The following is a 13701-nucleotide window of genomic DNA, read 5'->3' as shown; positions in this document are numbered from 1 at the left end:
CGGCTCTGCCACTTGTTTGCTGTGTGACCTGGAGCAAGTCACTTCACTTCTCTGTGCCTCAGTTTCCTCATCTGTAAAATGGGGAATGGGGATTCAATATCTGTTCTCCCTCTTACTTAGACTGTGAGCCCCATATGGGAACTGACTATCTTGGATCTACCCCAGTGCTTGACACGTAGTAAGCACTTAAATACCATAATTACTCTCTACACTGTAAGCTCATTGTGGTCACGGAACCTACCAACTCTGACAGTATTGTACTCTCCCTAGAGCTTAGTGCAGCATTCTGCACACAGTAAGTTCTCAGTGAATGTGATTGATTGATTGCTTGATTGAATTCTAGGGGATTTGAAAAAGAATAGATACGGTTCAGGCAAGAGCAACAAAAACGAATTAATGGAATGGAAAATTGGTCAGAAGGAAAGAGAGAAATGGAAATTGTTTATCCTGGACAACCCCTCTCAGGGTCGCACCTGGAGAGTTTCCAGTACTCTTTCAGTCTCGACTACGGGAGGCAGAGTCAAGCAGAGACCTACCCATTGCATTCCTAGCTTGGGCAGTGGCTAGTGAGTGGAAGGCAATCTGCTACAAGTCAAAACTCACTTGTGCTGGGCAGTAGAAGCATGGGAGAGAGTTGAGGGTGAAGATTCAAGTTTACCAGGTGGAAGGAGGCAATGGTAAACCACTTCTGTATTTTTACAAAGAAAACTCTATGCACACAGTACCAGAACAATTGCAGATGGAGATGGGGCATTCTGGAAAAGATGTTTCCTTGGTGTCACTATGGGTCAGAGACGACTCGATGGCATAAGGCAAGACAATATCCTGGCAAGAGCAGACTGAGGACTGAGCTGAAGGGTGGGGCTCAGAAAGGGTCTGTACATCCACAAAGGACCCAGGGAAAGCCCTCTCCCTCCTTCTCCTATGCTATCTCACTCATCTCCTGCTACAACCCAATCTACACACTTTGCTCCTCAAATGCCAAGCTCTTCACTGTACCCAGATTTTGTTTAACTTGCCATCAACCCCTTGCCCATATCCAGCCTCCAGCATGGCACTCTCTCCCCCTTCATAGCTGACAGACCACCATTCTCCCCACCTTTGAAAATGTATTAATCCCATCTCCTCCAAGAGGCCTTCCATGACTAAGCCTTCACTTTCCCTACTTTCCCTCCTGTCTATATCCCTATGAACTTGGGGATACAGTCCGTTGTTGTGTAGGGACCGTCTATATATGTTGCCAATTTGTACTTCCCAAGCGTTTAATACAGTGCTCTGCACACACTAAGTGCTCAATAAATACGATTGAATGAATGAATGAATGAATGAGTACCCCCCAAGCAAATGATTTTTACTCCACCCTTAACTCCCAGACTTTATGTACATATCCTCTAGACTTGTTGAGGGCAGGGAATGTGTCTGTTTATTGTTGTGTCATATTCTCCCAAGCATTAACTACAGTGCTCTGCACACAGTAAACACTCAATCAATACAGCTGAATGAATATCCTTCCACTCTGCCATTTCCCCTTCTCTGTATATCTGGCCCGCTACTAGTGTGGAAGCTCCCTGTAGGCAAAGAATGTGTTCATTCTCACTGGGCAGTGGCTAGCGAGTGGAAGGCAATCTGCTACAAGTCAAAACTCACCTGCAAACGGTAACTATTCAATAAATACCATCGAGTGATTGATTGGCAAGTTGCAGAAAATGAAAGTTCAATTAGAAACAAGGAAGAACATGTGGACTTTAGTAATAATGAAACACAGACAATGGTTAGCGGAGTTTCCATCTTGGGTAACATTAAAGAAAAGGATCAGAAATCGATCTGCCCTGGAAGGAAGGATTTGCATCCAGGACTGGATCAAGGGTACCAAAGAATTGGGCAGGGCCAGTCCTAATACGACAAGGTTGAGAACTTCTTCTCCCTTCTACACCACCCTTGAACTTGGATTTACACAAGTTATTCACCCCACGCTCAGCCCCGCAGCTGTTTCGTCCATACCCTTAATTTATTTAAATATCTTTTTCACCCTCAAGACTGTAAGCTCACTGTGGTCAGGGAACATGTCTATCAACTTTCTTGTATTGTACTCTCCCAAGCACTTAGTATGGTGCTCTGTATACACTAAGCACTCAATAATTAACACAATTAATTGGTGGAGAAGGAGAGCATTTCAGGTGTGAAAGTTCTAGCTCATCCTGCCACTGATTGACTCTGAGCCTAATACCCACCTGGTGAGACTTTTGAACAAAATGCGCTGCTTTGTATGACTTGGTGTTTTCCAGGTGCTTTTCTATTTCCTTTTCAGCATGCTTTTTTCTCTGTGGTATTTGTTAAGCGCTTACTATGTGCTAAGCGCTGGGGGAGACGCAAGCTAATTGGGTTGTACCCAGTCCATGTCCCACGTAGGGCTCACAGTTGTAATTCCTATTTTACAGATGGGGTAACTGAGGCCCAGAGAAGTGAAAAGTGACTTACCCAAGGTCACACAGCAGACACACGGCAGAGCCGGAATTAGAACCCAGGTTCTTCTGACTCACAGGCCTGTGCTCTATCCATTAGGCCATGCTGTTTCTGTAGCATATTCTGGGGGCAGGCTGTTGGCATTTCTTTCTCAGCTGTGTCTGAAGCTGTAAGCGTGAGAGGCAGGTGTGAGGTATGCTCTCTGCTCAGCAGTGGGGAGAATGCAATTATTAATAATAATAATGATAATAACTGCAGAGAGCAGGGACCAAGACAACACCTGTACAGGGAGCTTTAGAACAAGCTGCTTTCAAGGAGGGCAACTTGGCCACAAGAAAGGCAACCTGGCCCAGGTGCTAATTAGCCACACCCAGCAAGTTGTGGGGGGGGGGGTGTGTTAATGAAAATCAGGCACGGCAAACAGAACGGGTCATTTCTGGGAGCTGGGAGGAAAGCCAATGTCTAAGAGCAGAGCTGTGTTTCCTTGGACTTGGAGCTGCTTCAGGAAGATCCCCGCGGAGAACTTGGCCCAGAAATGTTTCACCTCAGATGCCAAAATCCAACTTCCTGCTTGAAAGGACTTGTCTTAGACCCAGAGGCCGAGCTCCCTGAGATATTTAAGACATGATTATGAGAAGAATCATGAGAAGGCAGGACACTTATTAGCATATAGATTAAGCCACCAAAGGGGAAAGTGACAGATTGATGAAGATGAGATAAGCGAGTCCAAGTGGGGTGATGAAGGAGCCCATCCCGCCCAGGGGTGGCTCGAGACTGGATTTGTACTGGGATCATTTCACTTTAAGGCTCCAAAACAGGAAAGGGGGGGATGGGAGAGGTCACTGGGGAATGTATCCACTGGGAAATTGGTCATTCTCATTCCCTTTTTCTCTCTTTTTCTTTCCGGTCTAATCTCTGGACTCGACATTGTCATTATCCTTCTTACAAAAGTGTCTTTATTAAGCACCAATCAAGAACAGAACCATAGCAACAGGGATTAGGTAATAATGCCAAGTAGCAAGGAGAGTCTACTGGCTCCCAGGAGGGAGTGAGAGGAGGTGATCTGGTCAACTCTCTGAACCGAAGCAAGATCAAAGTTAAGGCAGGTTGCCAACTGCTAACATCACCCTCAGCTCACCACACATTTCAGCGATCCCTACTGTTCATTTCATTCATTCAGTTGCATTTATTGAGCACTTACTGTGTGCAAAACACTGTACTAAGCACTTGGGACAGTACACTATAACAACAAACAGACACATTCCTGCCCACAACGAGCTCACTGTCTAGACGGGGAGACAGACAGTAATATAAATAGAGAAATAAATACAGATATGTACAGAACTATGCGTATGTGCTGGGGGATGGGAAGGAGGATGAATGAAGGAGCAAGTAAGAGTGGCGCAGAAGGGAAGTGAGAGAAGAGGAGAGGAGGGTTTAATCGGGGAAGGCTTTTTGGAGTAAATGTATTCCAAAGGATCTCGTTTAAAGGTCAGAATCCCTTGATATCCCATCCTTCAGTGGGCTCAGACCTCTGCCTCATTGTCCATCAGTGGAATGGTGAGTCTCTAACTGCCCTAGTCTCCTGCAGTATGGCTCAGTGGAAAGAGCACGGGCTTTGGAGTCAGAGGTCATGGGTTCAAACCCCGGCTCCACCAGTTGTCAGCTGTGTGATTTTGGGCAAGTCACTTAACTTCCCTGTGCCTCAGTTACCTCATCTGTAAAATGGGGATTAAGTCTGTGAGCCCCCCGTGGGGCAACCTGATCACCTTGTAACCCCCCCAGCACTTAGAACAGTGCTTTGCACATAGTAAATGCTTAATAAATGCCATCATTATTATTATTACAGGAGCAGCATAAGCACACACAACCACACACATATGTGCACATATATGCATATCAATTTATGCATACATGCCTCCACCCACAAATGATGATAATAATTTTGGTTTTTGTTAAGCACTTACTATGTGCCAAGCATCGTTCTAAGTGCTGACATTGTTACAATAATGATAATAATGATGGTATTTGTTAAGCGCTATGTGCCAAGCACTGTACTAAGCTCTGGGTTGGATACAAGCAAATTGAGTTGGACACAATCCCTGTTTCATGCGGGGCTCACAGTCTCAATCCCCATTTTACAGATGAGGGAACTGAGGCATAAAGTGAAGTGATTTGACCAAGGTCACACACTGCAGATGCTTGGCGGAGCCGGGATTAGAACCCATGACCTTCTGATTCCCAGGCCCGTGCTCTATCTAGAAACACCAAAGGCAGAACCATCCCACCAAATAGGGGACATCTGGGGTCTTTCTTAAGCCTCCCCACCCCTACCTCAAGCTCACCTAGACCTTTTGGCTTCTCCCTTGTCATGGCAGGGGCCAGTTCACTTCATCCTTCCCACCCTGGAAGCCTGTTGTCCCCCTCTTGTTTCTTCCCCTTGCTTTGCAGAGTTACTATCCTTCCCCAACCTCTGGAACGAAAGGATGAATGAATGACGGTATTTATTTAGCTCTTATGATGTGTCAAGCACTGGGGTTGATACAAACTAATCAGGTTGGACACAGCCAGTCCCAAATGAGGCTCACAGTCTTAATCCCCATTTTTCAGATGAGGGAACTGAGCCACAGAGAAGTGAAGTGAGTCATTCAAGGTTGTACAGCAGACATGTGGAGGAGCTGGGATTAGAAACCAGATCTTCTGACACCCAGGCCCTTGGTCTATCCATTAGGCCACATTGCTCAGGTACTCTACAGTGGAGGAGTCACTGAGGGAGCCTGGAGATCTTAGCCCAGCTGCTAACAGGACTCCTGCAGTGAGGCGGGGGGGCAGGGGAATAGCACAGCCATCCAGAAATGAATCTTGGCCCAACGCAACAACTAATTCCACGTAGGGATCGGACTTAGGGCTGAAGACTCATTCTTGAATGTTAGGTGGGTGTGTCTGTGTGCATGCATGTTCTTGTGTTTGTGGGAGGGTGTATGCATAAGTATGCATATTCATGTGTGGTTGTGGATTTGTGACCACAGACGTGCATATATACGTACGGCAGTGAGTATGCGATACACATACACTTGCATGTGACCATACAGATGCATAGACCCCACTCCAATCCCACAGCACTTATGGACATATCCGTTTGTCTCCCCACCTCTAGACTGTAAGCTCGTTGTGGGCAGGGATTTTGTCTGTTTATTGTTGTATTGTACTTTCCCAAGTGCTTAGTACAGTTCTCTGCACACAGGAAGTGCTCAATAAATACAATCGAATGAATGAATACAGTTCTGGGACTTAGATTTAGAGCATGTGCATTAAAAACAACCTAGGACTGCAACACACATGCTCCAATCATATCTTACCCTAACTACTATGGTTTTGGCAAGATCTGGACTTCCAGAAGTAGAACTATACCATAGCAAACTGCACCCCCTAGGATGTCAAATAGGCTTCCCAAATCCTAGGGGCCTGAGAGAACACCCTCCCACCCTTTCAAGAGACCGTCTAGTCACTGCTCAGAAGAACCAAGAGCCAAGAATCAACATTTCAGGGAAGTAATCACTGAAAGCAAACGAAAATGTGTCCATTTCACCATCAAATGAAAATACTATGGGCCCAGAACTGAGAAATGGTCTTGGATTAGCCGCTTTTCAACTCTGTAGTCTAACCAGCTTTGGTTCTTTCTTAATATCCTTCCTAGTTCACCTGTCTGAAAGACCTTCAAAAGGACAATCTGCAACCCAAAGATGGGACACAACATCCTTGACTTAGGTCCTCTCCACAGAAGTGGGCTCTCTTTCGTTGTGTTTGCTTAGTTTATAGGAAATTCACGGACTGTGACAAATGTATTTCCGGCACGAAAAACTGGAGGCATATAGACGTGAGGATCAAAAAGCATGAAAGTTGGACCCTTCCCTTCCAGGGAACCGAATGTTAGACGAAGAAAGCTCTTTGAGATGGCCTCTCCCATTGCCCAGCTCTCAAATAGAGTACACCTGGAGGAGACACTGTAGTTTTCCAATGAATGATTGACATCTTTAGAGTTATTGGTAAAAGCAGGTGCAATCAGCAAGAGTTGGGACCCTCAAAAAATATGGTGGGGCATAGGATTTTCCACTAGGGTGCACTGGGACTCCAAAGACCTGAGTTCTAATTCCAGCTGTACCTCTTGTCAGTGGGGTGACCTTGGGCAAGTCACTTAACTTCTCTGTGCTTCTGCTACCTCATCTTTAGCAGGGATTAAGATTATGAGTCCCATGTGGGATAGGAACTGTGTCCATTGGATTAGCTTGAATCTACCCCAGAGCTTAGTACAATGCCTAATTATGGTATTTGTTAAGTGCTTACTATATATATATAATGACATTTATTAAGCGCTTACTATGTGCAAAGCACTGTTCTAAGCGCTGGGGAGGTGTCAAGGTGATCAGGTCGTCCCGCGGGGGACTCACAGTCTTCATCCCCATTTTACAGATGAGGTAACTGAGGCCCAGAGAAGTGAAGTGACTTGCCCAAAATCACACAGCTGACAATTGGCGGAGCTGGGATTTGAACCCCTGACCTCTGACTCCAAATCCCACGCTCTTTCCACTGAGCCACGCTGCTTCCCCCAGGTATTGAATTAAGTGCCGGGATGGTTACAGGCAAATCGAGTTGGATATAGTCCCTGTCCCACATGGGGCTCAGGGTCTCAATCCCCATTTGACAGACGAGGTAACTGAGGCCCAGAGAAGTGAAGTGACTTGCTCAAGGTCACACAGCAGACAAGTGGCAGATCCGGGACTAGAACTCATGACCTTCACACTCCCAGGCCTGTGCTCTATCCACTATGCCATGATGCTTCTCTCACATGTCTCTAGGTGGTAAGGACTTAAGAGATGCCAATTTAAAAAAACGTGACATAGGGGTTGCCCAAAATAAATCCAAGGGAGTTACTATTTTGGTAAAGTCAGCTGCTCGTACTCCAGATCAGTTGCTTCAGAACTCCCTGATTGTCACCATCGCCTTTTAGACTGTGATACCACTATTGGGTAGGGACTGTCTCTATATGTTGCCAACTTGTACTTCCCAAGCGCTTAGTACAGTGCTCTGCACACAGTAAGCACTCAATAAATACGATTGATTGATTGATTATATGCCTTACTCTGTGCTAAACACTGGGATATGTTACCATTAGATCAGATCAAGCCTATGGCTCACATGGGACTCAAAGTAAGCACTGGGATATGTTACCATTAGATCAGATCAAGACTGTGGTTCACATGGGACTCACAGTCTAAGAGTTAGGGAGAACGGATATCTTATCCCTATTTTACAGTTGCGGGAACCGGGGCTCAGAATTATTGGCTCCCCAGTATCTGTGCCTCTGTTGGGAGCACAGCAAGAAGCAAGAACTTGGAGGCATTCCTCCATAACAGGAACGATTGCTCTTCTCATCTGGCCAACTGCTGCTGTTCCAGTGAGCTTCCTTCTCTGAGTGTGAGAGAAAAAGTGAGTGCGGATAGGGAGAGACAGAGGGACACCATGCGAAACCTTGAAACCATGAGGATACAGTGTCTACAGATGCAGTAACAAGACAAAAAGCAGAACAAAACAAAAAAAAATAGGTCTCCAAATGCAATCGCTCAAATTCTTGCTCCCTTTGAACTGCACTCACTCCTTCTCAGAACCCCTTTTTCTTGTAGCTAGGAGGAGTGAAGAGATGAGTGGAAGAGGAGGAAGAAATGCAAGCCAAATTTCGATTTGGATAAACAAGGAGTTGTTCATTCATTCATTCAATCAATCATATTTATTGAGCGCTTACTGTGCACAAAGCACTGTATTAAGTGCTTGAGAGAGCACAGTGTAACAATAACCCAACACATTCCCTGCCCACAACAAGCTCACATTCATTCAATCGTATTTATTGAGCACTTACAGGCTAGAGGGTGTCCAGATGGCATCATTGAGACCAGCGGGCTCCCTGAGAGAAGCCTGTTAGGCCCAGTGGCAGAAGGAGAGCTGGTAAGTTTTCATCTACTCCAGTGCTTAGTTCAGTGTTTGGCATATAGTAAGTGCTTAATACCACAGTTATTATGATTATTATCATAGGCTGTACATTTCAAGAATAGGGGCAAATCTCATGTTTGTTCAAGGGAAAGTAGTATAGCCTAATGTAAAGAGCACGAGCCTGGGATTCAGAGGACCTGGGTTCTGCCACTTGTCTTCTGGGAGACCTTGAGCAAGTCACTTCACTTTCTGGGCCTCAGTTTCATCATCTGTAAAATGGGGATTAGATTCTACAAAGAAGCAGCATGGCTCAGTGGCCAGAGCACAGGCTTAGGAGACAGAGGTTGTGGGTTCTAATCCTGGCTCTGCCATTCATCAGCTGTGTGACTTTGGGCAAGTCACTTAACTTCTCTGTGCCTCAGTGACCTCATCTGTAAAATGGGGATTAAGACTGTGAGCCCCACGTGGGACAACCTGATTACCTTGTATCTACCCTGGCACGTAGAATAGTGCTTGGTACATAGTAAGCGCTCAACAAAAATCATCATTATTATTACTCCCTCCTACTTAGACTATGAACCCCACGTGGGACTGTGTCCATTTTGATTATCTTATATCTACATCAGCACTTACCATAGTATTTAGCACATAGTAAGCACTTAACATCATAATAACAATAACTCAAAGGTGGATTACATGCTCTGGAATTGGACATCTGAAATCTGTTCTATGTCTCCTATGCACTTGGCTCCGTACCCTTTAAGCATTTATTATTCCCTCCACCCTCATCCTCGCAATGCTTATATACATTGTCCACAATTTATTTTAAAGTCTGTCTCCCCCTCTAGACTGTAAGCTCGTTGTGGGTAGGGAACACATCTACCATCTCTACTATATTGTACTCTCCCTAGAGCTTAGTACTGTGCTTTGTGCATAGTAAGAGCTCAATAAATAATATTGATTGACGGATTGAAAGTCAGATAATAATTACGGTACTTGCTAAGTACCAAGCACTGTTCCAAGGGCTGGGGTAGATATTAGGTTGGACACAGGGACTGTCCCACGTAGGGCTCACACTCTTAATCCCCATTTTACAGATAAGGTAACTGAGGCCCAGAGAAGCGAAGTGACTTGCTTAAAGTCACACAGTAGACAAGTGGCAGAGCCGGGATTAGAACCAATGACCTTCTGACTCCCAAGCTTGTGCTCTATCCACTAAGCCACGCTGCTTCTCTAGGACACTGCTTCAAGGACTGAGGAAATGAGTTCCAGGCTCCTCGAGATGATCTCAGTTCAAGTGACATTTCTCTTACAAACTGTGTCCAGTTTTCAATGGCAAGATCATCATAGCTAGAGAGCCATTTCAATGAGAAACTGCAGAAGAAAGATACTTGATCCCTAATGTCGGCAGATTTTTGATCATTAAAAATAATAATGATAATGTGTGAATGTACTTAGGCCTCCCTCTCTCTCTCTCTAAGCTCAAGTTTTTCACTGGAGTTTTCTCAAAAGGCAGAATCATTTCTCTGGGTCACTAGAGGGAAAAATAAATTAGGGAAAAAGAGTATTTGTGAGATCTAAAGCTGAAGAAATCCTCTACGAAACTAGGGAGACTATTCAGGCATTTATTTCATTAGTAGAATCAGGAATCTGGAGGTGGACTTTCCTCCTCTGAGCAGAAGAGATGAGGGTAAATATTAACCACAGGACTTTGGGTGACCTCCCCTCACAGCCCCACAGACCATCGACTCCAAACCTGGTTGGGGGGTGGCCAATAAATCAGTCAATCCATTGATGGGAATTATTGAGCACTTACTGTGTCAAAGCACTATACTCAGTGCCAGGGAAAGTACAATACAATAAAATCGGTAGACCCAATCCCTGTCCACAAGGAGCTTACAGTCTCCAAGAAGAGCTTGTCCTGCCAAAGCTTTTTATGCTGCTTGTTCTCACAGGAAGCCTACGTGGGGAATGGATGACCCTGCCAAATCCAGTAGCAGCCTGCTTTCCTCGGGTCCCAAGAGAACAGAAGCTGGTTGACTACTTGAGATTTCTGATATTTATCCTTGAGCCGATGACCTCTCTCCCCGACTCACTCGCTTAGTGGGTTGCAGAGAGTTCGATGCAGAGGAACAGGGAAGGGGAGGGAGGGGGAGGGCGGGAATCTGCAGGAAATGTTCTCCTGTCAGCCGGCACGAGCAGGATGAATGATCGGCCGTCCAGTTCCTCGGGTAGCCATCACTCTTCCAACTCAGATTGAGTCTGAGGTGCCAAGTGGATTTCTCTCTGAAGGGAAGGAGCCCACACTAAGCCTGGATTTAGGAGATGTTAAAGATGAGAAGCAGCGTGGCTTAGTGGAAAGAGCACAGGCTTGAGAGTCAGAGGTGCATGGGTTCTAATCCTGGCTCTGCCACTTGTCAGCTGTGTGACTCTGGACAAGTCACTTAACTTCTCTGCGCCTCATTTACCTCATCTGTAAAATGGGGATGAAGCCTGTGAGCCCCACGTGCGACAACCTGATTACCTTGTATGTACCCTAGCTCTTAGAACAGTGCTTGATACTTAGTAAGTGCCTAACAAATACCATCATTACTACGTCACTTCCTGCCCTATTGGGGAAAGAAGAGTATCCCCTGGGGGAAAGAGCACAAGACTGGGAGTCAGTGGACCTGCATTCTAATCCTGGTTTCCCCACTTGTTGGCTGTGAGACCTTGGGCAGGTCACTTAACTTCTGTGTGCCTCAATTTCCCCTTCTGGAAAATGAGCATTCAATACCCATTCTCCTCCACCTTAGATTGTGAGCTCCTTTTGGACAAGGACTGTGTCCAACCTGATTACCTTGTATCTACCACAGTGCTTAGTTCAGTACAAGTACTGTTTTACTATTAGATTATAATAATAGGAGCATATAATAATAGGCACATAATAGGCGCTTAACAAGTACCATAATTATTATTACTACTAAGAGGGCTAAGATAAGATCCCTGCCCTCTAGGAACTTGTCATCTAATACAAAAGACCACCACACTAATCTAAAGAATGTACCATAGTTAAAAGGAGTGCCAAGATCAAGAATAGGCACAGCTGATGAAGTACAGAACAAATGAATAAACAGATAGATATTTACCTTTCTTCCATGGGTTATTCCCAGTAGGCATATAGACGTGACCCAACACTGCTGGTGGCTTTATCAGAGCACACATCCTCCTGGCAGAGAAGACCCCAAAAGGCCCAGAAGTTTGCTTGGTTCCCCCTCTCCTTTTTTTTTCGTATTTGCTAAGAGCACTTACTATGAGCCAGACACTATAATAAGAGCTGGGGTAGATACAAACTAATCAGGTTGGACACAGTCCATGTCCCACATGGGGCTCCCAGTATTAATCCCCATTTTGCAGGTGAGGTCACTGAGGCTCAGAGAAGTGACTTGCTCAAGGTCTCATAGCAGTAAGTGGTGAAACCCTGTCCTTCAGATTCCCAGGCCTGTGCTCTATCCACTAGCCCATGCTGCCCTGTTGCTAGACATTCTTGTGTGAAATGAACTCCTCATCCTTCCCTATCCCCCATGCCCTACCTCCTTCCCCTCCCCACAGCACTTGCATATAGTTGTACAGATTTATTACTCTATTTATTTTACTTGTACATATTTACTATTGTATTTATTTTGTTAATGATGTGCATAGAGCTATAATTCTATTTGTTCTGTCGATTTTGACACCTGTCTACATGTTTAGTTTTGTTGCCTGTCTCCCCCTTCTAGACTGTGAGCCCGTTGTTGGGTAGGGACTGTCTCTATATGTTGCCGACTTGTACTTCCCAAGTGCTTAATACAGTGCTCTGCACACAGTAAGCACTCAATAAATACGATTGACTGACTGACTGAGTCATTGTGATGGCCACATTTGTAGAAGGCTTAGTTAATGGGGAAGAGCACAACACTGTCTCCAGTCAGGGGAAACTGACAAAAGTTTTCCATCCAGCAGTGAGAAACTGCTGTCACTGCCCCCACTATCCATCTGGCACTGTGTGCATTGGCGACACAGCCCAATCCCACTTATCATCACAACTGGAAAACAAATCCTGAGCATGTCCTGCTTAGGGAAAAGCATAATTCCATTTTGCCTCTCGCTTGAACGCTGGACTGTAAACTCCTTTGTGAGCAGGGAATGTTTATTGTTATATTGTAGTCTCCCAAGCACTTAGTAGAGTGCTCTGCACAAAGTAAGTGCTCGATAAATATGACTGACTGATTACTGACTGAACTAGACTCTCTTTTAAGGAAGAAAATTGTTACTGGCTTCCCAGCTGCTGGAAGGCAGCTTCAGTAATGCTCTGAGTAATAATAGTCCACCTCTAGACTGTAAGCCCAATGTGGGCAGGGAATGCATCTCATATTCTGTTATATCATTCTCTCCCAAACACTTTACACAGAAAGCATTCAATAAACACGATTGACTAATAGTGTTTAAGTGCTTACTCTAAGCAGAACAACCAATTATATTTACTGAGTGCTTACTGTGTGCAGACCCTTGAACTAAGTGCTTGGGAGAGTACAATAAAACAGAGCTGGTAAACACATTCTCCACCCACAGTGAGCTTGCAGTCTAGAGAATGAACTTACAGTCTAGAAAACAAGTTTACAGACTAGAGTCTAGGGTCCACAGTCTAAAGGGAACTACACTAAGAGCTGGAAAACAATATATAGGTGGGAAGTAGACATACTCCCTATTGCTCAGGGGCTCACAAGAGCCACCCTTTCTTTCTTGATAGATTATTCACCCCTTTGAACATCATGTCCCTACTAACTTTTCACGCGCAGTGAATAGAGTTTTGGGTTTCATTTGAAATAGCTTTCCTAGATCCTTTCATCCCACCCAGGGATAAAAATCTCCCCTCCCACAGCTCCATTTAGGAAGACAAGGGGATGTTATACCTAATCATAATAACCCCAGTATCCGTTAAGTGCTTATTATGTGTCAAGCACAGTTTCAGGCTCTGGAATAGACAAAAGTTAATCAGGATGGGTCCAGTCCCCACATAAGCTTCACAGTCTAAGTAGGTGAGAAAACAGGCATTCAATCCCCATTTTACTGAGGAGGAAGCTGAGGCCCGGAGAAGTGAAGTGACTTGCCCAAGGTCACCCAGAAGGCAAGTGGCAAAGCCGAGATAGGAACCCAGATGTTCTGATTCCCAGGCCCATGCTCTATTCACTAGGCCATGCTACTGGAGGAAGTGTGCTGTACAGGTGAAATACC

General features: G+C 45.1%; 1 non-coding gene across 1 annotated transcript; it reads left to right on the top strand.

The window, feature by feature from the left end:
* Positions 1-455: 455 nt before the first annotated feature.
* LOC119935264 lies at positions 456-593 on the top strand. The gene has a single exon (XR_005453151.1). It is a non-coding gene; the product is annotated as a small nucleolar RNA SNORA7 (small nucleolar RNA).
* Positions 594-13701: the final 13108 nt, after the last annotated feature.

This window comes from Tachyglossus aculeatus, chromosome 11 (assembly GCF_015852505.1).
Source record: "Tachyglossus aculeatus isolate mTacAcu1 chromosome 11, mTacAcu1.pri, whole genome shotgun sequence".
NCBI classification, from domain to species: Eukaryota; Metazoa; Chordata; class Mammalia; order Monotremata; family Tachyglossidae; genus Tachyglossus; species Tachyglossus aculeatus.
The sequence above is the reverse complement of the archived record's forward strand: the minus strand, read 5'-3'. Positions and strand labels throughout refer to the sequence as shown.